Below are 25,815 nucleotides of genomic sequence, written 5' to 3'. Positions count from 1 at the left end.
TATGATTCAATCTCCACAGAAACGACTTATCGTCCTGGGCCTTCAAGACCTCCAACATCATTCCCTAAGCGATCGGGATGGCTGAATAAAAATACTCTAAAAATACTTTTGCAACCCACACTTATCACATGGTAGCATACCATTAGAAAAACCAATAAAAGTTCGATCAGTGGGAGGAGATATTAATATAGATAGGAAAGTAATTGGACCATTTTTTAAATTTTTAGGGATAAGTGAGCCCGTTGAGTTTTATGTTTTGCCAACGCTTAAGACCTTTGATGGTATAATAGGAGACGACACCCTTAAAGAGTTAGGTGCTTTAGTGGATAGAAAGGAGAATGTTTTAGTTTTGAAAAATTGTTTTAAAATTCCATTAAAAGAAAAAGTAACAAATTAATCAAATTATGTATTAGGCGAAGAGTATGCACCAGGGGTCAGGAAAAGAATAGAAAGCCTCATTGATAAATACAAACCACTTTTTGGACCACTTGATGGTAGCGAACTTGCCTCGACAAACGTTCAAGCAGAAATAAGGACAACTACGGAAGAACCAATATATACTAAAAGTTATCCGTACCCAGTCTGTATGAGGGAAGAGGTAGAACGACAGATACAGGAATTACTTTTGGAAGGAGTTATAAGATCTTCAAAGAGTCCTTACAATTCACCTATTTGGGTAGTGCCCAAAAAACCTAAACCTAATGGTGAAAAACAATACCGAATGGTAGTGGACTTTAAACGCCTAAATGCTGTGACAATTTCAGATACCTACCCAATTCCGGACATTACGTCGACTTTAGCTAGTCTAGGTAAATCAAAATATTTTACAACGATAGACCTTACATCAGGCTTTCATCAAATATCCATGAAATCAAGGGACATCCCAAAGACTGTTTTTTCAACGGCAAGCGGTAAATATGAATTCTTAAGATTGCCTTTTGGCCTTAAGAATGCGCCTGCAATATTTCAGAGGATGATAGATGATGTCCTCCGTGAGTATATAGGAAAACTCTGTTTTGTATACATTGACGATATAATAGTAATTGGAGAAAATATAGAAAATCACTTGAGGAATATAGAAATTATTTTTGGGAGACTTCGCGAGGCTAATCTTAAGGTGAATCTTGATAAAACACATTTTATGAAATCGGAGGTGGAATTTCTTGGCTATATCGTTGGTTCTGAGGGAATCAAACCGGATCCAGCCAAGGTAAAGTCCATTGAAAATTTGTTACCCCCCACGAACTTGAAAGAGTTGAAAAGCTTTTTAGGAGTGACTTCCTACTATAGGAGATTTATTCGAGATTATGCTAAAGTCGCAAAACCCCTTACAAATCTTACAAGAGGCGAATATGCCCAAGTAAAAGCCAGTCAATCCAAAAAGGTGCCAATTACACTAAATAACGAGTCCTTAAAGTCTTTCGATAGACTGAAATCTATGTTAACTACAGCAGAGCTACTATCTTTCCCTGACTTTGATAAGCCTTTTAACTTAACAACGGATGCCTCTAATACCGTGTTAGGTGCCGTTCTGTCACAAGGCGAAGTGGGAAAGGATAAACCCATAGCATAAATATCTCGGTCTCTCAATAAAACTGAGGAAAACTATGCCACGAACGAGAAAGAGATGCTAGCCATTGTATGGGCCCTTGATAATCTCAGAAATTACTTATACGGGGCAAAGAAAATCAGGATCTATACTGATCATCAGCCTTTGATGTTTGCACTAGGGAATAGGAATTTTAATGCTAAATTAAAACGGTGGAAGGCACGTATAGAGGAATATAACCACGAGTTGATTTATAAACCTGGTAAATCAAACTATGTGGCTGATGCTCTTTCAAGGTTAAAGACCGCTTCACATCATTTATATCACTCTTCTACTGAAACTTCGAGTGAGGGAATGAGCACGAACTCAGATGAAACTCTAACTGCTTCAGAGAGTCGAGAAGATGATCTTTCATCAATGGCAACAGTTCACAGTGCAGAACACGATGCCTCTGACTTGATACCCCATGTGGAGGTACCTATAAACGTCTTTAGGAATCAGATTATATTAAGAATGGGAATGGACATGACAGCGATCGAAGAACCACACCGTGGGTATACGAGACATTTCATTTCCTCGAAAAATTGGTCTCAGGAAAAACTTATAACTCTGCTCAAGGAAAAACTTCGACCAAATATCCTTAACGGAATAAAAGCACCAGAAGGTCTTCTTGGTGACTTACAAGAAGTTTATATCGATCATTTCTCAAAATATAAAATGAGAATTGCTCAGAAACTAGTTACAGATATAACTTCAAAAGAACGTCAATTGGAAATAATAGAAACCGAACATAGAAGAGCTCATCGTAATCCCAGAGAAAATGGTGAACAAATTTTAGAGCAATTCTACTTTCCGCATATGCGCGCTAACATCAGGAAATATGTTGCTAGCTGTGACGTTTGTAATAGATGCAACCACGACAGAAAACCTCCACAAATACATCGCCAAGAAACACCTGATCCTAAATTTCCTTGCGAAATCCTCCACATGGACATCATGGAAATTCAGAAACAAAAATTCATTACTTGTATAGACAAGTTTACCAAATTCGCTAAATTCTTTGCTATTAAGGATAGATCGTTAGTCCAAGTACAGAAAAAAATAATTAAAGTTTTGCATTATTTCACAGTGCCAAAAATTCTTGTTACTGATAACGAACGTAGCTTCCTAAGCCCCTTAATTGAATCATTAATCAGATCCTTGGGTATTAAATTATATCTAACGCCGGTACAAAGAAGTGAAGTAAACGGGCAGATTGAACGACTACATTCAACATCAGTAAAAGAATTAATTGAAGTATGTGTAGATAGATACAATAATACTATCCATTCAACAACAAAGAAAAGACCATGTGACTTATTTTTTAATAGAAATGGCAAAGCGAATTATGCAAATCTTTTTTCTGAACAAAAGAAAGTTAATACGGACCTCAGGCAGTTACTTAAAAAACACATGGCAAATCGCAATGCAAAAATGAATAAAAAAAGGCAGTGCCCAAAAAAATATAGAAAGGAGAATTTATGTAGCTATTAAAACCATCAAAGGAAAAAACAAAGCGCTATATAGGAAAGAAATAGTTGAAAAAGACAATAGAGTAACGGTGTTGACAAGGAGTGGACGAAGGATTCACAAAGAACATATAAAAAATTTGAATAGTGAAAGTCCAAAGAAAAATCTAACTTTATAATTATTTTTGATCCTTTTTGTTTCGTTCACGTAAAGTATACATCTTGCATATAAATACACAAAAGATTACGTATTAAAAATGAATAAAATAAAATGGAACAAAGTAAAATGGAACAAATTGTACGAGTCCATTGAGAATTAAAAAAAATTGTACGAATCCATTGAGGAAAAAAATAAAATGGGACAAATTGTACGAGTCCATTGAGAATTATGAACATAAGACAATAATGAATAGTTGAGGATAACTACCATTAACAAGAGCTTTCCTGTAAGTGGGATGGATAAATCGTACCCTTGTAGGTTGGGGGAGGCATGCTTGCTCCCGACTAAACTGGACCAATACGAAATCCCCATGGTACGTTCGAGAAAAAGGTCAGTTTCCAAAACTAAATGCTACTACTACAGAAATCTCGGCGGAAGTGATTGATACTGATCGTAGAATGCAAACATGGTCCATGGCTTAAGAGACCATTGATTGCTCATCTACTAGAAAGTTGATAATAACTCTGCTATTGAAAATTCAGAATGAAATAAGCATATTAAAAAAAAAGAGAAAATATGAAAAAATAACACAAAGAAAAGAAAGAATGAATAAATATACTAAATGCTTCTACTACAGAAATCTCGGCGGAAGTGATTGATACTGATCGTAGAATGCAAACATGGTCCATGGCTTAAGAGACCATTGATTGCTCATCTACTAGAAAGTTGATAATAACTCTGCTATTGAAGATTGAGAAAGAAATAAGTACATTAAAAAAAAGAAAATATGAAAGAAATAACACAAAGAAAAGAAAGAATGAATAAATATGAATATAAAAATTGTATATACAATGCAAAAAAATATAAGTAAATCAGCTCAGATCGGTTAGCTTCCGTATGATGCACTAAACCATGGTCTGACGAGTTGCATCACGGGCTACAGATGCGACGGCGGCATTGTATTAGATCATCATTTAGCGTTCAAAGTAAACCAAGGAACTATCCATATTCTGGCTCATAAAGAAATCTCACATATTACTGCATAATTGCAACAAAAAAATATAATCGCAACTAAAAAAAAAAAAAAAAAAAAAGTAAATTTAACTAATTATCATTAACACATTTCATTGACATAACTACATTATACTATTTTCAGAAATTATATTTCTTTATAACCATGCATCTCGGGTAATTTTCCTCATTGCATTCAACCTGATTGGTTTTATAAATGGTTTACAAATCTACCAATACAAAACATCGCTGGTTTCATTAAAAATTGGTAATGGATGGATAGTCGATGGTAACTTCAAGATAATACATGTCATCAACTTGGAACAATACATGCATGCGGCAACAAATATCTCATCTCTTATTGAACGACACATCCCGCCGAGTAAAAACAAGGAATTCATCTTATACCACATATTGCAGATGCAGGAACGCCTTAATGAGTTGATGAATGTACAAAGAAGAACGCTTAGGTCAATCGGATCAGCGTGGAAATGGCTTGCTGGAAGCCCCGATTCAACAGACTGGAACAATATACTACTTAGCCAAGAAAATATCATCATAAATAATAATGAACAATACAGAATTAATGAAGAGCTTGGGCAGAAGACGAACCAGGTTATCAAGAAGATCAATGAATTAATTACCAAGATAAAGAATATCACGAGTGGTAAAGATTATACCCTTATAGAACAAGGAACCATCAACGAGGTCACAATCTTGAAGGATGAAGTAAATGAAATTGTTCGAGCCTGTCAGCTGGCTAAGAACGGAATTATCAATACAAATTTGCTAGACCAATCGGAAATAAATACTGTAATTGACGAGTTGGAAACGTTACCTTATGGCAATGTAATAGAAGCAGTGGAGTACGGAACCCCATCAATTTACACGAATGGTTCATTACTCTTGTACGTCCTGTCAACCCCAAAAATTGAAAAGCACTTTTATAATTTACTCCTTACCAGAGCTACTATTGATGACGGAAAGCAAATATATTTGCCATTCGAGAGGGTGTTAGTTAGTGAAGCTGAGTCCTACGGTATCAAAGATAACTGTCTTTCTATAAACAATTTGATAGTCTGCCAGAGATCATCTGTTACTAAATTGGAAGAAGACGGCTGCCTCAATACCATTCTCAGAGGAGGGTCGGCGAAATGTACATATCGACGGACTCAAGGAGAAATCGTAGAGTTATTGACAGACAACGTTATCTACATGACAAACTACATGGGTTTGATTGAATTGAATGGGAAAACTGAGTTTCTCAATGGCACTTACCTTCTGCAACTCTCAAATTAATCGGTGGTGATCAAGAATCATACTTACTCGAGCAAGTCAATCACGAAGGTTCAGGCCTTACCTCCGGTGCTATCGAATATTACACATAAAGTCCTGCTGCTTGACATAAAGTTGTCCCTGAAATAGGCCTCAACAACATTAACCGATTGAACCAGTTTGGAGTGAGATTTAATAGTACCACTGGCATTAATGTTATATTCATTGCTTCCATCTCTCTTTGCATTGGTTGGTTGTGGTATCAGCCAACGAGGGAACTAAATCTCCCAAAGCTACGTGTCCAACTACCCTCTATAGATTCGCAGATCTACGGGACGCAGATATTTAAGGAGGGAGGAGTTAACGACATTAGCGGCCTGAACCTTCGTGATTGACTTGGTCGAGTAAGTATGATTCTTGATTACCACCGATTCATTTGAGAGTTGCAGAAGGTAAGTGCCATTGAGAAACTCAGTTTTCCCATTAAATTCAATCAAACCCCTGTAGTTTGTCATGTATATAACGTTGTCTGTCAATAACTCTACGATTTCTTCTTGAGTCCGTCGATATGTACATTTTGCCGAACCTCCTCTGAGAATGGTATTGAGGCAGCCATCTTCTTCCAATTTAGTAACAGATGATCTTTGGCAGACTGTCAAATTGTTTATAGAAAGACAGTTATCTTTGATACCGTAGGACTCAGCTTCACTAACCAACACCCTCTCGAATGGCAGATATATTTGCTTTCCGTCATCAATAGTAGCTCTGGTAAGGAGTAAATTATAAAAGTGCTTTTCAATTTTTGGGGTTGACAGGACGTACAAGAGTAATGAACCATTCGTGTAAATTGATGGGGTTCCGTACTCCACTGCTTCTATTACATTGCTATAAGGTAACGTTTCCAACTCGTCAATTACACTATTTATTTCCGATTGGTCTAGCAAATTTGTATTGATAATTCCGCTCTTAGCCAGCTGAGAGGCTCGAACAATTTCATTTACTTCATCCTTCAAGATTGTGACCTCGTTGATGGTTCCTTGTTCTATAAGGGTATAATCTTTACCACTCGTGATATTATTTATCTTGGTAATTAATTCATTGATCTTCTTGATAACCTGGTTCGTCTTCTGCCCAAGCTCTTCATTAATTCTGTATTGTTCATTATTATTTATGATGATATTTTCTTGGCTAAGTAGTATATTGTTCCAGTCTGTTGAATCGGGACTTCCAGCAAGCCATTCCAACGCTGATCCGATCCAACCGATTGACCTAAGCGTTCTTCTTTGTACATTCATCAACTCATTAAGGCGTTCCTGCATCTGCAATATATGGTATAAGATGAATTCCTTGTTTTTACTCGGCGGGATGTGTCGTTCAATAAGAGATGAGATATTTGCTGCCGCATCCATGTATTGTTCAAAGTTGATGACATGTATTATCTTGAAGTTACCATCGACTATCCATCCATTACCAATTTTTAATGAAACCAGCGATGTTTTGTATTGGTAGATTTGTAAACCATTTATAAAACCAATTAGGTTGAATGCAATGAGGAAAATTACCCGAGATGCATGGTTATAAAGAAATATAATTTCTGAAAATAGTATAAGGTAGTTATGTCAATAGGGATGAGGCGGTGATATGACAATGAAATGTGTTAATGATAATCAGTTAAATTTAAATTTTTGTATATGAAATACTGTTTTTTTTTTTTTAGATGCGATTATATTTTTTTTGATGCAATTATGCAGTAATATGTGAGATTTCTTTATGAACCAGAATATGGATAGTTCCTTGGTTTACTTTGAACGCTAAATGAGGATCTAATACCATGCCGCCGTCGCATCTGTAGCCCGTGATGCAACTCGCCAGACCATGGTTTAGTGCATCATCCGGAAGCTAACCGATCTGAGCTGATTTACTTATATTTTTTTGCATTGTATATACAATATTTACATTTATTCATTCTTTCATTTCTTTGTTTTATTTCTTTCATGTTATCTTTTTTTTTACTGTACTTATTTCTTTCTCAATCTTTAATAGCAGAGTTATTATCAACTTTCTAGTTGATGAGCAATCAATGGTCTCTCAAGCCATGGACCATGTTTGCATTCTACGATCCGTATCAATCACTTCCGCCGAGATTTCTGTAGTAGTAGCATTTAGTATATTTATTCATTCTTTCGTTTCTTTGTGTTATTTCTTTCATATTTTCTCTTTTTTTAATGTACTTATTTCTTTCCCAATCTTCAATAGCAGAGTTATTATCAACTTTCTAGTAGATGAGCAATCAATGGTCTCTTAAGCCATGGACCATGTTTGCATTCTACGATCAGTATCAATCACTTCCGCTGAGATTTCTGTAGTAGTAGCATTTAGTTTTGGAAACTGACCTTTTTCTCGAACGTACCATGGGGACTTCGTATTGGTCCGGTTTAGTCGGGAGCAAGCATGCCTCCCCCAACCTACTAGGGTACGATTTATCCATCCCACTTACAGGAAAGCTCTTGTTAATGGTAGTTATCCTCAACTATTCATTATTGTCTTATGTCCATAATTCTCAATGAACTTTGTCCCATTTTATTTTTTTCCTCAATGGACTCGTACATTTTTTTTTAATTCTCAATGGACTCGTACAATTTGCTTCATTTTACTTTGTTCCATTTTATTTTATTCATTTTTAATACGTAATCTTTTGTGTACTTATATGCAAGATGTATACTTTACTTCACGTAAAGTAAAGGATCAAAAATAATTATAAAGTTAGATTTTTCTTTGGACTTTTTCTATTCAAAATTTTTATGTGTTCTTTGTGAATCCTTCGTCCACTCTTTGTCAACACCGTTACTCTATTGTCTTTGTCAACTATTTCTTTCCTACATAGCGCTTTGTTTTTCCATTTGATGGTTTTAATGGCTACATATATTCTATCTCCCTTTCTATATTTTTTGGCTTTTTTTTATTCATTTTTGCATTGCGATTTGCCATGTGTTTTTTAAGTAACTGCCTGAGGTCCGTATTAACTTTCTTTTGTTCAGATAAAAGATTTGCGTAATTCGCTTTGCCATTTCTATTAAAAAAAAAGTCACATGGTCTTTTCTTTGTAGTTGAATGGATAGTATTATTGTATCTATCTACACATACTTCAATTAATTCTTTTACTGATAGATTCGGATATTCAACTCTTAGACATCTATAAATTTCAATTATTGTTGAATGTAGTCGTTCAACCTGCCCGTTTACTTCACTTCTTTGTACCGGCGTTAGATATAATTTAATACCCAGGGATTTGATTAATGATTCAATCAAGGGGCTTAGGAAGCTACGTTCGTTATCAGTAACAAGAATTTTTGGCACTGTGAAATAATGCAAAACTTTAATTATTTTTTTCTGTACTTGGACCAACGATCTATCCTTAATAGCAAAGAATTTAGCGAATTTGGTAAACTTGTCTATACAAGTAATGAATTTTTGTTCCTGAATTTCCATGATGTCCATGTGGAGGATTTCGCAAGGAAATTTAGGATCAGGTGTTTCTTGACGATGTATTTGTGGAGGTTTTCTGTCGTACTTGTATCTATTACAAACGTCACAGCTAGCGACGTATTTCCTGATGTTAGCGCGCATATGCGGAAAGTAGAATTGCTCTAAAATTTGTTCACCATTTTCTCTGGGATTACGATGAGCTCTTCTATGTTCGGTTTCTATTATTTCCAATTGACGTTCTTTTGAAGTTATATCTGTAACTAGTTTCTGAGCAATTCTCACTTTATATTTTGAGAAATGATCGATATAAACTTCTTGTAAGTCACCAAGAAGACCTTCTGGTGCTTTTATTCCGTTAAGGATATTTGGTCGAAGTTTTTCCTTGAGCAGAGTTATAAGTTTTTCCTGAGACCAATTTTTCGAGGAAATGAAATGTCTCGTATACCCACGGTGTGGTTCTTCGATCGCTGTCATGTCCATTCCCATTCTTAATATAATCTGATTCCTAAAGACGTTTATAGGTACCTCCACATGGGGTATCAAGTCAGAGGCATCGTGTTCTGCACTGTGAACTGTTGCCATTGATGAAAGATCATCTTCTCGACTCTCTGAAGCAGTTAGAGTTTCATCTGAGTTCGTGCTCATTCCCTCACTCGAAGTTTCAGTAGAAGAGTGATATAAATGATGTGAAGCGGTCTTTAACCTTGAAAGAGCATCAGCCACATAGTTTGATTTACCAGGTTTATAAATCAACTCGTGGTTATATTCCTCTATACGTGCCTTCCACCGTTTTAATTTAGCATTAAAATTCCTATTCCCTAGCTCAAACATCAAAGGCTGGTGATCAGTATAGATCCTGATTTTCTTTGCCCCGTATAAGTAATTTCTGAGATTATCAAGGGCCCATACAATGGCTAGCATCTCTTTCTCGTTCGTGGCATAGTTTTCCTCAGTTTTATTGAGAGACCGAGATATGTATGCTATGGGTTTATCCTTTCCCACTTCGCCTTGTGACAGAACGGCACATAACGCGGTATTAGAGGCATCTGTTGTTAAGTTAAAAGGCTTCTCAAAGTCAGGGAAAGATAGTAGCTCTGCTGTAGTTAACATAGATTTCAGTCTATCGAAAGACTTTAAGGACTCGTTATTTAGTGTAATTGGCACCTTTTTGGATTGACTGGCTTTTACTTGGGCATATTCGCCTCTTGTAAGATTTGTAAGGGGTTTTGCGACTTTAGCATAATCTCGAATAAATCTCCTATAGTAGGAAGTCATTCCTAAAAAGCTTTTCAACTCTTTCAAGTTCGTGGGGGGTAACAAATTTTCAATGGACTCTGCCTTGGCTGGATCCGGTTTGATTCCTTCAGAATCAACGATATAGCCAAGAAATTCCACCTCCGATTTCATGAAATGTGTTTTATCAAGATTCACCTTAAGATTAGCCTCGCGAAGTATCCCAAAAATAATTTCTATATTCCTCAAGTGATTTTCTATATTTTCTCCAATTACTACTACATCGTCAATGTATACAAAACAGAGTTTTCCTATATACTCACGGAGGACATCATCTATCATCCTCTGAAATATTGCAGGCGCATTCTTAAGGCCAAAAGGCAATCTTAAGAATTCATATTTACCGTTTGCCGTTGAAAAAGCAGTCTTTGGGATGTCCCTTGATTTCATGGCTATTTGATGAAAGCCTGATGTAAGATCTATCGTTGTAAAATACTTTGATTTACCTAGACTAGCTAAAGTCGACGTAATGTCCGGAATTGGGTAGGTATCTGAAATTGTCACAGCATTTAGGCGTTTAAAGTCCACTACCATTCGGTATTGCTTTTCACCATTAGGTTTAGGTTTTTTGGGCACTACCCAAATAGGTGAATTGTAAGGACTGTTTAAAGGTCTTATAACTCCCTCCGAAAGTAATTCCTGTATCTGTCGTTCTACCTCTTCCCTCATACAGACTGGGTACGGATAACTTTTAGTATATATTGGTTCTTCCGTAGTTGTCCTTATTTCTGCTTGAACGTTTGTCGAGGCAAGTTCGCTACCATCAAGTGGTCCAAAAAGTGGTTTGTATTTATCAATGAGGCTTTATATTCTTTTCCTGACCTCTAGTGCATACTCTTCGCCTAATACATAATTTGATTCATTTGTTACTTTTTCTTTTAATGGAATTTTAAAACAATTTTTTAAAAGTAAAACATTCTCCTTTCTATCAACTAAAGCACCTAACTCTTTAAGGGTGTCGTCTCCTATTATACCATCAAAGGTTTTAAGCGTTGGCAAAACATAAAACTCAACGGGCTCACATAAAACTCAACGAGCTTGATGGCCTTCCCCCATAAAATTTACTTCGCCTACAGTTTCTTCCTGACAAGAGTCTCTCTCCAGCCCATTTTCAGCCATGAGGTCCTCGTCAGAAAAAGTTTCCATGTGATCAAGTTTTGCCTGTTTATGCCCTGTTCTTGCTTCATATGCGCCTCTTTTTTCAGCTGTCCTAGGTTGGTTAATGTAATTTACCCGACGAGATTGTATTGTCCTATCAATATCCATTGGTTCGTGTTTTATGGCCGGATACCGTGGAGGTAACGCTGGCTTATTATGATTCGCATGTTCATTTACCCGAAAGTTAGAATTATTGTTATTATGCTCCCAATTTCTAGGCTGAGAATTTTTATTCAGCCATCCCGATCGCTTAGGGATTGATTTTGGAGGTCTTGAAGGCCCAGGACGATAAGTCGTTTCTGTGGAGATTGAATCATAAGCCTTCGTCTTCGAATAAATTATGTTATTTCGCATGGTCAGATTTTGTAACTCCAAACAAGCGGAATACGCTTCAGGCGACGTTCCTGGCCGCTGTATTATAATCATACGGGAAAGCTACGGTTTTAATCCGCGTATGAATATGTCTAACGCTCTATTCCTGTATGTTCCTACTAAGGCTTTGATCGTTTCCTCACTGTGGGACTCTGTTTTTAATTTATTAATGATGAGTGAGAGTTGATGGTTGACTGTCGAATAAAACTCATCTACGCTTGAGGATCCCTGAGACAGCTGGTTGAGCTGATCCCGTTTATCAGCGTAGTGCAGGGAAAGTATTCTTTTTATTTCCGTCCAATCACTGCCAAATACATTGTAGGATACCAGGGCTGTGTCGGCAGCGCCCGTAACTTTTTGACGGACACTTTGTATAATTGCTCGATAAATAGGTTTGTCCCTAACTATTTCAAAGTCCTTCAGTATAGTTTCCACTGAATGAACCCAGGAAATATACTGAGTGCGATTGCCTTCAAAGGTTCTTAACTCTTTCACACTGTCGGGGAGGCGACTTATATCTTTTAACTATGTTTCAGTCCGCCGTCGTTGAAGAGATCCTTCGTCGGTGACCAGTGGTGGTATCGCCTATTTTCTAGACGCTCTATTCTATCCAAGACATTTCCTAAAGCATTGTTGCTCAAACTAGCTTCTATCGTCCCTATCCTGTTTTCTACCGACTTCATCTGTTCCATAAACCGATTTATGGCTCCAGTCATGGTCGTTACCGTGGCCCTAAGTTCCTCCATTTCTAATTGTTGACAAGGGGGAGAAATAAAATTATTCACGTACCTGTTATGTCCTTTATGAAGAAGGTCCTTCTTGTTTTCACTTCACTTTACTTTTTTTATAAAAAAATTCTTCTTTATATTTATTCTTTTTTAATTTTCAATTTTTTTCTGTATTTAACTTCTTCTCTTCTTTTTAAATAAAAAACTTCTTTATATCTCAATTTTATTATTTTTTAATTTTCAATTCTTTTTATGAAGAAGATCCTTTTTGTTTTCACTTCACTTTACTTTTTTTTATAAAAAAATTCTTCTTTATATTTATTCTTTCTTAATTTTCCATTTATTTTTGTATTCAACTCTTTCTTTATATATAAAAAACTTCTTTATTTCTCAATTTTTATTATTTTTTGAATGAATTTTTATATTTTGGTGAGCTTTGGCTAGGCAGCGCGACGCGACGTTTAAACCCCTTTTACTCCTCATGGAAGGACCGTATTTCTCCGGTTTGGAGATCCACTTTTATGATCGTGGATACCTACTGAGGTACGGTTTACTTCACTTCCGCCTCGGTAACCTACGGTTATATGTTTCGGTTGGATAACTATCAGGAATACTGGATTAGCGAAGGAGGAGTTAGATTTTGTGAATTAATTTATAACTCACAGGACCACTAAGCACTTAAGTCAGGGTCCCTGCTCGGGCGCCAGTTAAAGAATTTTACACGATCGCGAATAAAAAAATTAATTCCAAGGCGCTTCCGTGATTAAATAAAACACGGATATTTAACTTTTTAACAATTATAACGATTCACAGTTTAATGATACTCAAAATAATTAATTACATAGAAGATATTAATATTTAATGAACTGAACTCGAAATAGCCAAAGCCAAGACTGCCGGTTGCCTTCCAACTTTGTTGGCTGGTTGTATTGATTCCGTTCAACCAACACGCGCCATTATGCAGGTGCTGATACTGCAGAAAGAATTTCTCATCGCTTGCAATATCGAAATTGGATCGGAAGTGCGTGTTGCAATCAAAATGAAATGAGCTTAAGTTGCAGAAGAGACAGTGTCGCCAATGTCGTTAACTCCTCCCTCCTTAAATATCTGCGTCCCGTAGATCTGCGAATCTATAGAGGGCAGTTGGACACGTAGCTTTGGGAGATTTAGTTTCCTCGTTTGCTGATACCACAACCAACCAATGCAAAGAGAGATTGAAGCAATGAATATAACATTAATGCCAGTGTCTAATAGTCTCTCCAGCGTTTTTAATAGAAATGATGAGAGACTAATAGGCCTGTAGTCCTTTGGAACCACATATCTTGGTTTTCCAGCCTTGGGAATGTAATTGACTATAACTTCCCTCCACAGTGATGTGGAATGTGAGAGAGACGCAGGCAAGCCTTAAAAATCGCCGCCAGAAGTGGTATTATTACCGTCGATGCATGCTGTAGCATGGTGGGAATAATGCCATCCGGTCCCGGTGACTTGAAAGGTTTGAATGAATATATAGCCCACAAAATTTTGGGAGCGCTTACAATCCTCTCAGTCAGACCAACGTCCTCTAGAGGCTGCGTTGACATCTTCTGTGGACTCAGTAAAGCAAACCCAAGGCTTTCGTTTGGCCTTCTTGATTTCACTTTTATACTTGTTGAAGGCTGATTTGTAAGCCTCCCAGTCCGTACCCAGTTTGGTCTTGCTGGCCCTATTGTAAAGGCGTCTGCTTATCTTCCTGAGATGGACTAGGTCTTTCGACCACCAGGCAGGTTGGCACCTTTTTCCCGGGAAGGTAGCTCCCAATCAGGACTTTGGTTAACAAATTAACGGACTCGTCCACAGAGTCTATGCGGTTTTTGATGCAATACCTCTACCGATACCTGGAGTGTTATCTTCCGATGGTCCGAGAAGGAACAATCGGTGGAAACTTCCAAGTTAGTAAGGATGAGATCAATAGCCTGCTCCGTATTCCTATTTTTAAAAGCTGCCTCATTTTCCCTGTTACATATTTTGAGATTATGTGTTAAAATAAAATCAAAAATGTACTCACCTCTTGCGTTCGTACCCCATTTAAAATGGTGAGCGTTAGCATCCATCCAACGACGTTAGCATCCATCCAACGACCTCTGTTTCCCAACTCCGTGAACAGCCTCTCTACTACTTTCCTGGCGGGTTGGGGTACTCAAAGGGTACGTGGCGTCTCCTCCACTGAAATTATTTAGGAATATAAAATTTAAGTTCTTTTTAGCGACGATACACGTTCTAACCTTTTCTCCATTGGATGTAGCATAGGTGATGTACCGCTCACTCCCTAGCCAAGTCACCTATTTTTGACTATATAAGGTTCCTGGACCAGGGCTATGTCTACTTCAAACTTGGTGAGAGACAAGAGAAGTTCAGCTGCGGCTGTCTTACCGTGGTGCAGATTAATATGCACAACGTTGAGCAGCTGCGGCTTCTTCCTCCTACTGCTACGTCGGCGTTGGACGGATTGGGATCCCTCATGTGCCAAAGTGCAGCTTTATCCACGAGGCTGAAGGTGGTCCTGGCCAGCTGTATCAATAGATACTTTGACGACCAGACCTCCCCCCCCCCGTACTTGAGCCGACTAAACGCCAACTCTCCGTACTGAGGTTGGGATTTTGTTTTCCTAATATTGTCAGCACGCGTGTCGGATCCCCTAGGGTGGTGGCACCCATGCTGTCAATATTCTCCTACAGGGAATTTCCTTTCGAAATACAGCAGCAAGTGCTCTTCCATCTCAAAGCCCTTGAAAGCCAGCTACTACAGGAAGGTTTTGGACTCCTCGTTCTCGCAGCAGATGACCTTCACTCCTTTGTAGAGGGTAGCACTGCGAACTGTAGCCGTGAAGGATCTTCCCATAGGAAAACCAACTCTCTCAGAGGTCCTCAATGAGAAGCCACCGACTTTCGCTGATTTTGCGTTCCGGCTCAGCTTGGTCGATGACCGCTACACGGAGGTTGTCCTGGTAGGTGGTTTGGGAATGATTCCTTTTCCTGTTAGTTTGGCTCGAAGGCTGCGGGTTGGCGGTTATAGGTTTAACCTTAACAAACCTAGGGCCAGCCTAGCAAAGTCCTTCGTCAACAACAAGTGTCGATGACACTGGCGGCGGAGGAGGAACATTACCCCTTGACGGCTTCTATGCTTCGGGAAGCGTTTCCTCAGTTGCCCTCCTCCCTTCAGCGTTAACCGCGAGGAGGGTTTGGTCTCCTTCAATAGATAACAGACCCCCATATGGCGGTCCCACTCACTTTATGATTTTTTCAAAAGCTTAACTGCCTTATCCAAACGGTCTTTCAGTTATTTGTAGTTTAGTGCGGGATATTAAAAGTTCGACCCGGCCGTACATACTGTTTTTTACTTGTTTTTAAGTTATGGATGCGTGCTTTCATAAGCTTGTTGATATAGATATATTCGTGAATTAATTGAATAAGTTTTGTTACAGATATATCTAAGTGGTTCTCATGACAAAACAATAAAGGTAAACTCATTGGCTAAATTGAATATGGCAATCATTATCTGACGAACTCGACCTTGACATATTTCTAATAAAATCTATATTCATATCTAAAATATTTCCGTATGAGGAGTGACAGATTTTACAGAATTGATAAATGTTATTTTAGCACGTAAAGACAGAATATACTTCCAAAGTATTTTCAAGTAATAGAGTATAATGGTATAAGCAAAGACAAATTCACATTCCTTGTTATCTTGCTCGATTCATTGCAGTATGCGATTATAACGCTAAGCACAATTTCCAGGAGTCTAGACTCATCACATCCAGAGGTAGACAACTTTTAATCTTGATTTTGCCCGCTAAACTGGATGTGATATCTACCTGACAGCCTCCTTACTACCTACTCCCACAAACTTCCTTAAAGCAGAGAAACAAACCAATTGCCATAACATCGACCATTCTAAAACTCGTGTCCGAAAAAATTAAAGCCAAAAGAGAATGGTAGAGGGGTCGCTCACCCAGGCTCAGAGACAAATGAAAAGAATAGAAAACTGCTAAAACATGCAATCAAATTAAACGAATAGCGAAATTTAAAAATATTCCTAAATAACCTAGAACAAACAAGAAGACCAGATTACAGCTTATGGAAAGCCACAAACAATTGAGGAGACCTATCGCCTTCGAATCTCCACTTCTTCTAGAAAATGCGGTCGATAAGACTATCAGCGCACAAAAACAAATAAAAACAATAGCCATCTTAAATGCATTATTGTGATTGAAATCACAGAACAAGAGATAAACAACAACCGAAAAATTGTAAAACAATTTTGGAATTTCATCTGGTTTTTAAAATTAGCAGGAACACTTTGTTATTGCGCCATGAGAACAACGTACTGCTCACACGAAGTCACGAAGTTTCAATCATTTTGTGCTCCAAACAAAACCATAAATATTTCAATGCCAGAAGTACACAACCAATACGATTGCCTCAATGAACTTCGGCTGTGATTTGCCGAGCTGTTGTGGGAAACGATGACTGGTACATTAAGATGCGTGATTTTAAATAAGTGAATAAAAAAACAAAAATTTAACGTAATATTAGTTTATCATTATTTACGTTTGCAATAGTTTACAATATGTATTGTACTGTTTCGTTTCCAATTTTGCGTTATCCAGTTGATTACATTTAATTTTTTTGTGTTTCCACTCATCTACACAAGCAGTATCGGTGTTGTTTCATTTACAGAACGAAACGATGTCAAACGTTTTATATAATTTATTTTCGTTTGCTGAAGACTAATACTGTGGTCCCCGAGATGATCAAATATAACTGTATCTAACCAAAGTTACGTAATATTCGTAAGACTATTCCTGTAGTCTGCGAATTACTTATATATAACTGTTTCTAAACTAAACTGATTTACTTATTCAATTAATTCACGGATATACCAAGCTCACAAAAACACACATCCATAAAAGAGTAAAAACATTAAACATTAACATTAACATTAAAAACATTAAAACATAACGTAAGTGGGATCGCCATATGGCGGCATTTAATATTGTTCTTTTCCAAAGAAGCCGATAACTTAAGCCAGTCTAAAAAGCGTTTTATGTATTCTTACCCTAAGATCAGCCAAGAAGCTTTTGATAATAAACTTGGTAGTTTTTGCACTATTGTGTTTTGATTCTCTTTGAATTTCAAATCACAACATGTGTTTTGTGTAAGATGGCCTTAGTGGGCGACCTAATGTAGGCTCATGGTAAAATTAAGAAGGTACTGTAATTTGAAATAAGCATAACCATCTCAACATTTTCTGTAATATACCTTGTCAAATTTCACTATATAAAAACAAGGTTTCCATCTCTGATTTGCGTATTTACAATGGATTTATAAACATATATCTTGATAATGAGAAGTTGTCAAATAATAATAATAATAATAATAATAATAATAATAATAATAATAATAATAATAATAATAATAATAATAATAATAATAATAATATAATAATAATAATAATAATAATAATAATAATAATAATAATAATAATAATAATAATAATAATAATAATAATAATAATAATAATAATAATAATAATAATAATAATAATAATAATAATAATAATAATAATAATAATAATAATCATAATAATAATAATAATAATAATAATAATAATAATAATAATAATAATAATAATAACAATAATAATAATAATAATAATAATAATAATAATAATAATAATAATAATAATAATAATAATAATAATAATAAGAATAATTTTGAAAAAACTGTTTAAGATATGTGGTTCTACTTCCATGTCTGGGTTTAGGAATTCAGCTACCTTTATTCTAGCCCATAAAGGTAGCTGAATTCCTAAACCCAGACATCGAAGAAGAACCACATATCTTAAACAGCCCACTACTATGTTGTGGGCGGAAACCGTTTTGATGGTTAGCAACCGAATAACTCTTTCTAATACTGGGGAGGAGTAAAGCCTCGAGGGTCTTTGCTACTGGCGACAAAATCGGAAGTGGCCTGTATGATTCGCTTTTGCTGGCATCCTTTCCTGACTTCAGTGGTGGCTAACGACAGGTTAAGGAATTTTGTTAGATACTCAACTCCCGGTGTATCCAGTTGCTTCAACATTACCATTGATATTCCATCTGGGCCCAACGCTTTGGATGACAATCGCAATATCACCCACCGTAAACTGTGGAGGTACATCCTCGGCGGGAAGGGCTCTTATACGACGTAGTATTCTTTGCCTCGCCCCATCACTCTCCGGGTGCTCGAAAAATTGGCGGTTAAGATGGGCAGCGCACCTCTTCGGATCAGTCACCTTTACGTCGTTAAATGTAACTGCTGTCCTATCATCCTTTTTACCGGGGTTCGAGAGTGACTTAACCTTTACCCACATTTTATTTAAATCGGTTCCTAAGTTGCACATTTACATTTTACTTAAATCGGACCAAAAGAATCCGGAGCAAGCACTCCGGTATGTGCTGCTCCCATTAATAAACAAACACGAACGTGTATACACTGAGTTGGCAGACTTAACCTTTACCCACATTTTACTTAAATCAGTTCCAAAGTTGCACATTTACATATTACTTAAATCGGGCCAAAAGATTCCGGAGCAAGCACTCCGGGATGTGCTGCTTCCATTAATAAACAAACACGAACATGTATATACTGGAAACTGGAGTGTTGCCGCTGCCGTGGGATTTGTGTGACTTAACCTTTTGCATTCCACCTTGGGTAGAACCATGGTACAATGATGAGGTAGAACAGCCTCGTAAAACTACAGAAATACATCGCTGAGGCTATGCCCGCTTTCTGTCTGAATTATTCAAAATTATACACAACAAGTTTTTTTCATTTATTTCATACTTTTCTGTTCAATCTTTCAACTCCATGGTAAAACACATCCAAGTGCAGATTCTTATGCGAGTTTCTTCCAATCATTGATTTTGAAAATATTATGTTTTTTATTTTTCAAATCAATAAATACATACACAAAGTTGGCACAAGTCCGTCACACTTAGAAAAAAATTGTAATCAGCTGGTAGCTCTACATTACCTTTTTATTGTACCATGGGTAGAACTAATACGTTGCCATGGTGCTATGAAGACAAGGTAGGCTAAGTTGGGAAAAGTTGTATATAAAGTGGCCATTTCTTTCCCAAGCCATATTCTATATATCTCTAAAGATTCATTGCGCCACAAAACTGTAAATTTTATCCATACATACGTGGTAATAAGCATATTGATTACAACTGAACTTGAATATTTCCAAAGCAATTTTCATCAAAGCCAATAATATTGTTATTAGAGAATTCGAGGTAGCAGCATATGTCTCCGTAATAATCCAGTCGTCAATTAAATTGTTGTGTAGTTATTACTGTTAGTCTAACACAATTGCAAAGACGTTGTGGGACAAAATCATATCCCCATCCGAACCAATTTCAATATAATTTAAAAAAAAAATTTGGTATATTTTGTGAGTTATTTATTATTCACCATTATTTATTATTGTACTATATTCCGTCACTTATTCCGAATTTCATTGGAATCCCTTATTCCAAACTTCATTGGAATCGGACGTACATATCGTGTTTGGTGCATCAAATATGTGAAATCGGCCGAAAATATATGGGAGCTATCTCCAAATCTTAACCGATATCAATATAATTTGCCAAATTTATTTTTGTACCAAATTCTGCCACACATTTTGAATTTCATTGGAATTGGACACACATATCGTGTTTGATGCATAAAATACATGACATCGGCCGAAAAAATATATCCTAATCTTAACCGATTTCAATATAATTTGGCAAACAAATTCCATCACACATTCCAAATTCAATAACATAGAACATATGTATGTTGTAATTGCATCAAATAATCGAAATCGGTCGAAAATATATATGGCTGCAATATAATTTAGCAAACAAATTTTTCAGACAAATTCCATCACACATTCCACATTTCATTGATACATCACACACTGCGTTTTTGATACATCAAACACATGAAATCGGCCAAAAATATATATGGGAGCTATATCCAAATCTGAACCGATTTCAAAATAATTTGGCAAATTATTAATTGTTTGTTCCAAATTCCGTTATGCATTCCAAATTTGGAGACTTTATCTAATAATCGATCAATAGGTATGTGCATATAAAATCTAAATTTTTGGGAGGTACCTCCGATTCTGATGCTAAATCTCCAGTGATAAATTTTACCCCTAATGATACTCAAAATAATTAATTACATAGAAGATATTAATATTTAATGAACTGAACTCGAAATAGCCAAAGCCAAGACTGCCGGTTGCCTTCCAACTTTGTTGGCTCGATGGTTCTATTGATTCCCTTCGACCAACACGCGCCAGTATGCAGGTGCTGATACTGCAGAAAGAATTTCTCATCGCTTGCAATATCGAAATTGGATCGGAAGCGCGTGTTGCAATCAAAATGAAATGAGCTAAAGTTGCAGAAGCGACAGTGTCGCCAATGTCGTTAACTCCTCCCTCCTTAAATATCTGCGTCCCGTAGATCTGCGAATCTATAGAGGGCAGTTGGACACGTAGCTTTGGGAGATTTAGTTTCCTCGTTTGCTGATACCACAACCAACCAATGCAAAGAGAGATTGAAGCAATGAATATAACATTAATGCCAGTGTCTAATAGTCTCTCCAGCGTTTTTAATAGAAATGATGAGAGACTAATAGGCCTGTAGTCCTTTGGAACCACATATCTTGGTTTTCCAGCCTTGGGAATGTAATTGACTATAACTTCCCTCCACAGTGATGTGGAATGTGAGAGAGACGCAGGCAAGCCTTAAAAATCGCCGCCAGAAGTGGTATTATTACCGTCGATGCATGCTGTAGCATGGTGGGAATAATGCCATCCGGTCCCGGTGACTTGAAAGGTTTGAATGAATATATAGCCCACAAAATTTTGGGAGCGCTTACAATCCTCTCAGTCAGACTAACGTCCTCTAGAGGCTGCGTTGACATCTTCTGTGGCCTTCGTTTGGCCTTCTTGATTTCACTTTTATACTTGTTGAAGGCTGATTTGTAAGCCTCCCAGTCCGTACCCAGTTTGGTCTTGCTGGCCCTATTGTAAAGGCGTCTGCTTATCTTCCTGAGATGGACTAGGTCTTTCGACCACCAGGCAGGTTGGCACCTTTTTCCCGGGGAGGTAGCTCCCAATCAGGACTTTGGTTAACAAATTAACGGACTCGTCCACAGAGTCTATGCGGTTTTTGATGCAATACCTCTACCGATACCTGGAGTGTTATCTTCCGATGGTCCGAGAAGGAACAATCGGTGGAAACTTCCAAGTTAGTAAGGATGAGATCAATAGCCTGCTCCGTATTCCTATTTTTAAAAGCTGCCTCATTTTCCCTGTTACATATTTTGAGATTATGTGTTGAAATAAAATCAAAAATGTACTCACCTCTTGCGTTCGTACCCCATTTAAAATGGTGAGCGTTAGCATCCATCCAACGACGAGATTGCCTCTGTTTCCCAACTCCGTGAACAGCCTCTCTACTACTCTCCTGGCGGGTTGGGGTACTCAAAGGGTAGGTAAATGGAGGCAAACCCGCCGTGGCGTCTCCTCCGCTGAAATTATTTAGGAAGATAAAATTTAAGTTCTTTTTAGCGACGATACACGTTCTAACCTTTTCTCCATTGGATGTAGCATAGGTGATGTACCGCTCACTCCCTAGCCAAGTCACCTATTTTTGACTATATAAGGTTCCTGGACCAGGGCTATGTCTACTTCAAACTTGGTGAGAGACAAGAGAAGTTCAGCTGCGGCTGTCTTACCGTGGTGCAGATTAATATGCACAACTTTGAGCAGTTGCGGCTTCTTCCTCCTACTGCTACGTCGGCGTTGGACGGATTGGGATCCCTCATGTGCCAAAGTGCAGCTTTATCCACGAGCCTGAAGGTGGTCCTGGCCAGCTGTATCAATAGATACTTTGACGACCAGACCTCCCCCCCCCCCCGTACTTGAGCCGACTAAACGCCAACTCTCCGTACTGAGGTTGGGATTTTGTTTTCCTAATATTGTCAGCACGCGTGTCGGATCCCCTAGGGTGGTGGCACCCATGCTGTCAATATTCTCCTACAGGGAATTTCCTTTAGAGATACAGCAGCAAGTGCTCTTCCATCTCAAAGCCCTTGAAAGCCAGCTACTACAGGAAGGTTTTGGACTCCTCGTTCTCGCAGCAGATGACCTTCACTCCTTTGTAGAGGGTAGCACTGCGAACTGTAGCCGTGAAGGATCTTCCCATAGGAAAACCAACTCTCTCAGAGGTCCTCAATGAGAAGCCACCGACTTTCGCTGATTTTGCGTTCCGGCTCAGCTTGGTCGATGACCGCTACACGGAGGTTGTCCTGGTAGGTGGTTTGGGAATGATTCCTTTTCCTGTTAGTTTGGCTCGGAGGCTGCGGGTTGGCGGTTATAGGTTTAACCTTAACAAACCTAGGGCCAGCCTAGCAAAGTCCTTCGTCAACAACAAGTGTCGATGACACTGGCGGCGGAGGAGGAACATTACCCCTTGACGGCTTCTATGCTTCGGGAAGCGTTTCCTCAGTTGCCCTCCTCCCTTCAGCGTTAACCGCGAGGAGGGTTTGGTCTCCTTCAATAGATAACAGACCCCCATATGGCGGTCCCACTCACTTTATGATTTTTTCAAAAGCTTAACTGCCTTATCCAAACGGTCTTTCAGTTATTTGTAGTTTAGTGCGGGATATTAAAAGTTCGACCCGGCCGTACATACTGTTTTTTACTTGTTTTTAAGTTATGGATGCGTGCTTTCATAAGCTTGTTGATATAGATATATTCGTGAATTAATTGAATAAGTTTTGTTACAGATATATCTAAGTGGTTCTCATGACAAAACAATAAAGGTAAACTCATTGGCTAAATTGAATATGGCAATCATTTTCTGACGAACTCGACCTTGACATATTTCTAATAAAATCTATATTCATATCTAAAATATTTCCGTATGAGGAGTGACAGATTTTACAGAATTGATAAATGTTATTTTAGCACGTAAAGACAGAATATACTTCCAAAGTATTTTCAAGTAATAGAGTATAATGGTATAAGCAAAGACAAATTCACATTCCTTGTTATCTTGCTCGATTCATTGCAGTATGCGATTATAACGCTAAGCACAATTTCCAGGAGTCTAGACTCATCACATCCAGAGGTAGACAACTTTTAATCTTGATTTTGCCCGCTAAACTGGATGTGATATCTACCTGACAGCCTCCTTACTACCTACTCCCATAAACTTCCTTAAAGCAGAGAAACAAACCAATTGCCATAACATCGTGTCCGAAAAAATTAAAGCCAAAAGAGAATGGTAGAGGGGTCGCTCACCCAGGCTCAGAGACAAATGAAAAGAATAGAAAACTGCTAAAACATGCAATCAAATTAAACGAATAGCGAAATTTAAAAATATTCCTAAATAACCTAGAACAAACAAAAAGACCAGATTACAGCTTATGGAAAGCCACAAACAATTGAGGAGACCTATCGCCTTCGAATCTCCACTTCTTCTAGAAAATGCGGTCGATAAGACTATCAGCGCACAAAAACAAATAAAAACAATAGCCATCTTAAATGCATTATTGTGATTGAAATCACAGAACAAGAGATAAACAACAACCGAAAAATTGTAAAACAATTTTGGAATTTCATCTGGTTTTTAAAATTAGCAGGAACACTTTGTTATTGCGCCATGAGAACAACGTACTGCTCACACGAAGTCACGAAGTTTCAATCATTTTGTGCTCCAAACAAAACCATAAATATTTCAATGCCAGAAGTACACAACCAATACGATTGCCTCAATGAACTTCGGCTGTGATTTGCCGAGCTGTTGTGGGAAACGATGACTGGTACATTAAGATGCGTGATTTTAAATAAGTGAATAAAAAAACAAAAATTTAACGTAATATTAGTTTATCATTATTTACGTTTGCAATAGTTTACAATATGTATTGTACTGTTTCGTTTCCAATTTTGCGTTATCCAGTTGATTACATTTAATTTTTTTGTGTTTCCACTCATCTACACAAGCAGTATCGGTGTTGTTTCATTTACAGAACGAAACGATGTCAAACGTTTTATATAATTTATTTTCGTTTGCTGAAGACTAATACTGTGGTCCCCGAGATGATCAAATATAACTGTATCTAACCAAAGTTACGTAATATTCGTAAGACTATTCCTGTAGTCTGCGAATTACTTATATATAACTGTTTCTAAACTAAACTGATTTACTTATTCAATTAATTCACGGATATACCAAGCTCACAAAAACACACATCCATAAAAGAGTAAAAACATTAAACATTAACATTAACATTAAAAACATTAAAACATAACGTAAGTGGGATCGCCATATGGCGGCATTTAATATTGTTCTTTTCCAAAGAAGCCGATAACTTAAGCCAGTCTAAAAAGCGTTTTATGTATTCTTACCCTAAGATCAGCCAAGAAGCTTTTGATAATAAACTTGGTAGTTTTTGCACTATTGTGTTTTGATTCTCTTTGAATTTCAAATCACAACATGTGTTTTGTGTAAGATGGCCTTAGTGGGCGACCTAATGTAGGCTCATGGTAAAATTAAGAAGGTACTGTAATTTGAAATAAGCATAACCATCTCAACATTTTCTGTAATATACCTTGTCAAATTTCACTATATAAAAACTAGGTTTCCATCTCTGATTTGCGTATTTACAATGGATTTATAAACATATATCTTGATAATGAGAAGTTGTCAAATAATAATAATAATAATAATAATAATAATAATAATAATAATAATAATAATAATAATAATAATAATAATAATAATAATAATAATAATGATAATAATAATAATAATAATAATAATAATAATAATAATAGTAATAATAACAATAATAATATTACTAATAGTAATAATAATAAAAATAATAATAATAATAATAATAATAATATAATAATAATAATAATAATAATAATAATAATAATAATAATAATAATAATAATAATAATAATAATAATAATAATAATAATAATAATAATAATAATAATAATAATAATAATAATAATAATAATAAGAATAATAATAATAATAATAATAATAATAATAATAATAATGATAATAATGCTGGGGAGGAGTAAAGCCTCGAGGGTCTTTGCTACTGGCGACAAAATCGGAAGTGGCCTGTATGATTCGCTTTTGCTGGCATCCTTTCCTGACTTCAGTGG

The 25,815-nt window shown here is 36.8% G+C and overlaps 1 long non-coding RNA gene across 1 annotated transcript; it reads right to left on the bottom strand.

Annotated features, from left to right (window-relative positions):
• Window positions 1-13,353: 13,353 nt before the first annotated feature.
• Window positions 13,354-25,319, bottom strand: LOC131804848 (uncharacterized). Its single transcript, XR_009343341.1, has 3 exons — window positions 22,217-25,319; window positions 21,991-22,157; window positions 13,354-14,745 (listed from the first exon to the last, which is right to left on the bottom strand). It is a non-coding gene; the product is annotated as an uncharacterized LOC131804848 (long non-coding RNA).
• Window positions 25,320-25,815: the final 496 nt, after the last annotated feature.

Source organism: Musca domestica, unplaced genomic scaffold (genome assembly GCF_030504385.1).
Source record: "Musca domestica strain aabys unplaced genomic scaffold, Musca_domestica.polishedcontigs.V.1.1 5, whole genome shotgun sequence".
NCBI lineage: Eukaryota > Metazoa > Arthropoda > Insecta > Diptera > Muscidae > Musca > Musca domestica.
Note: the sequence above shows the minus strand (reverse complement) of the source record. Positions and strands in the feature narration are given on the sequence as shown.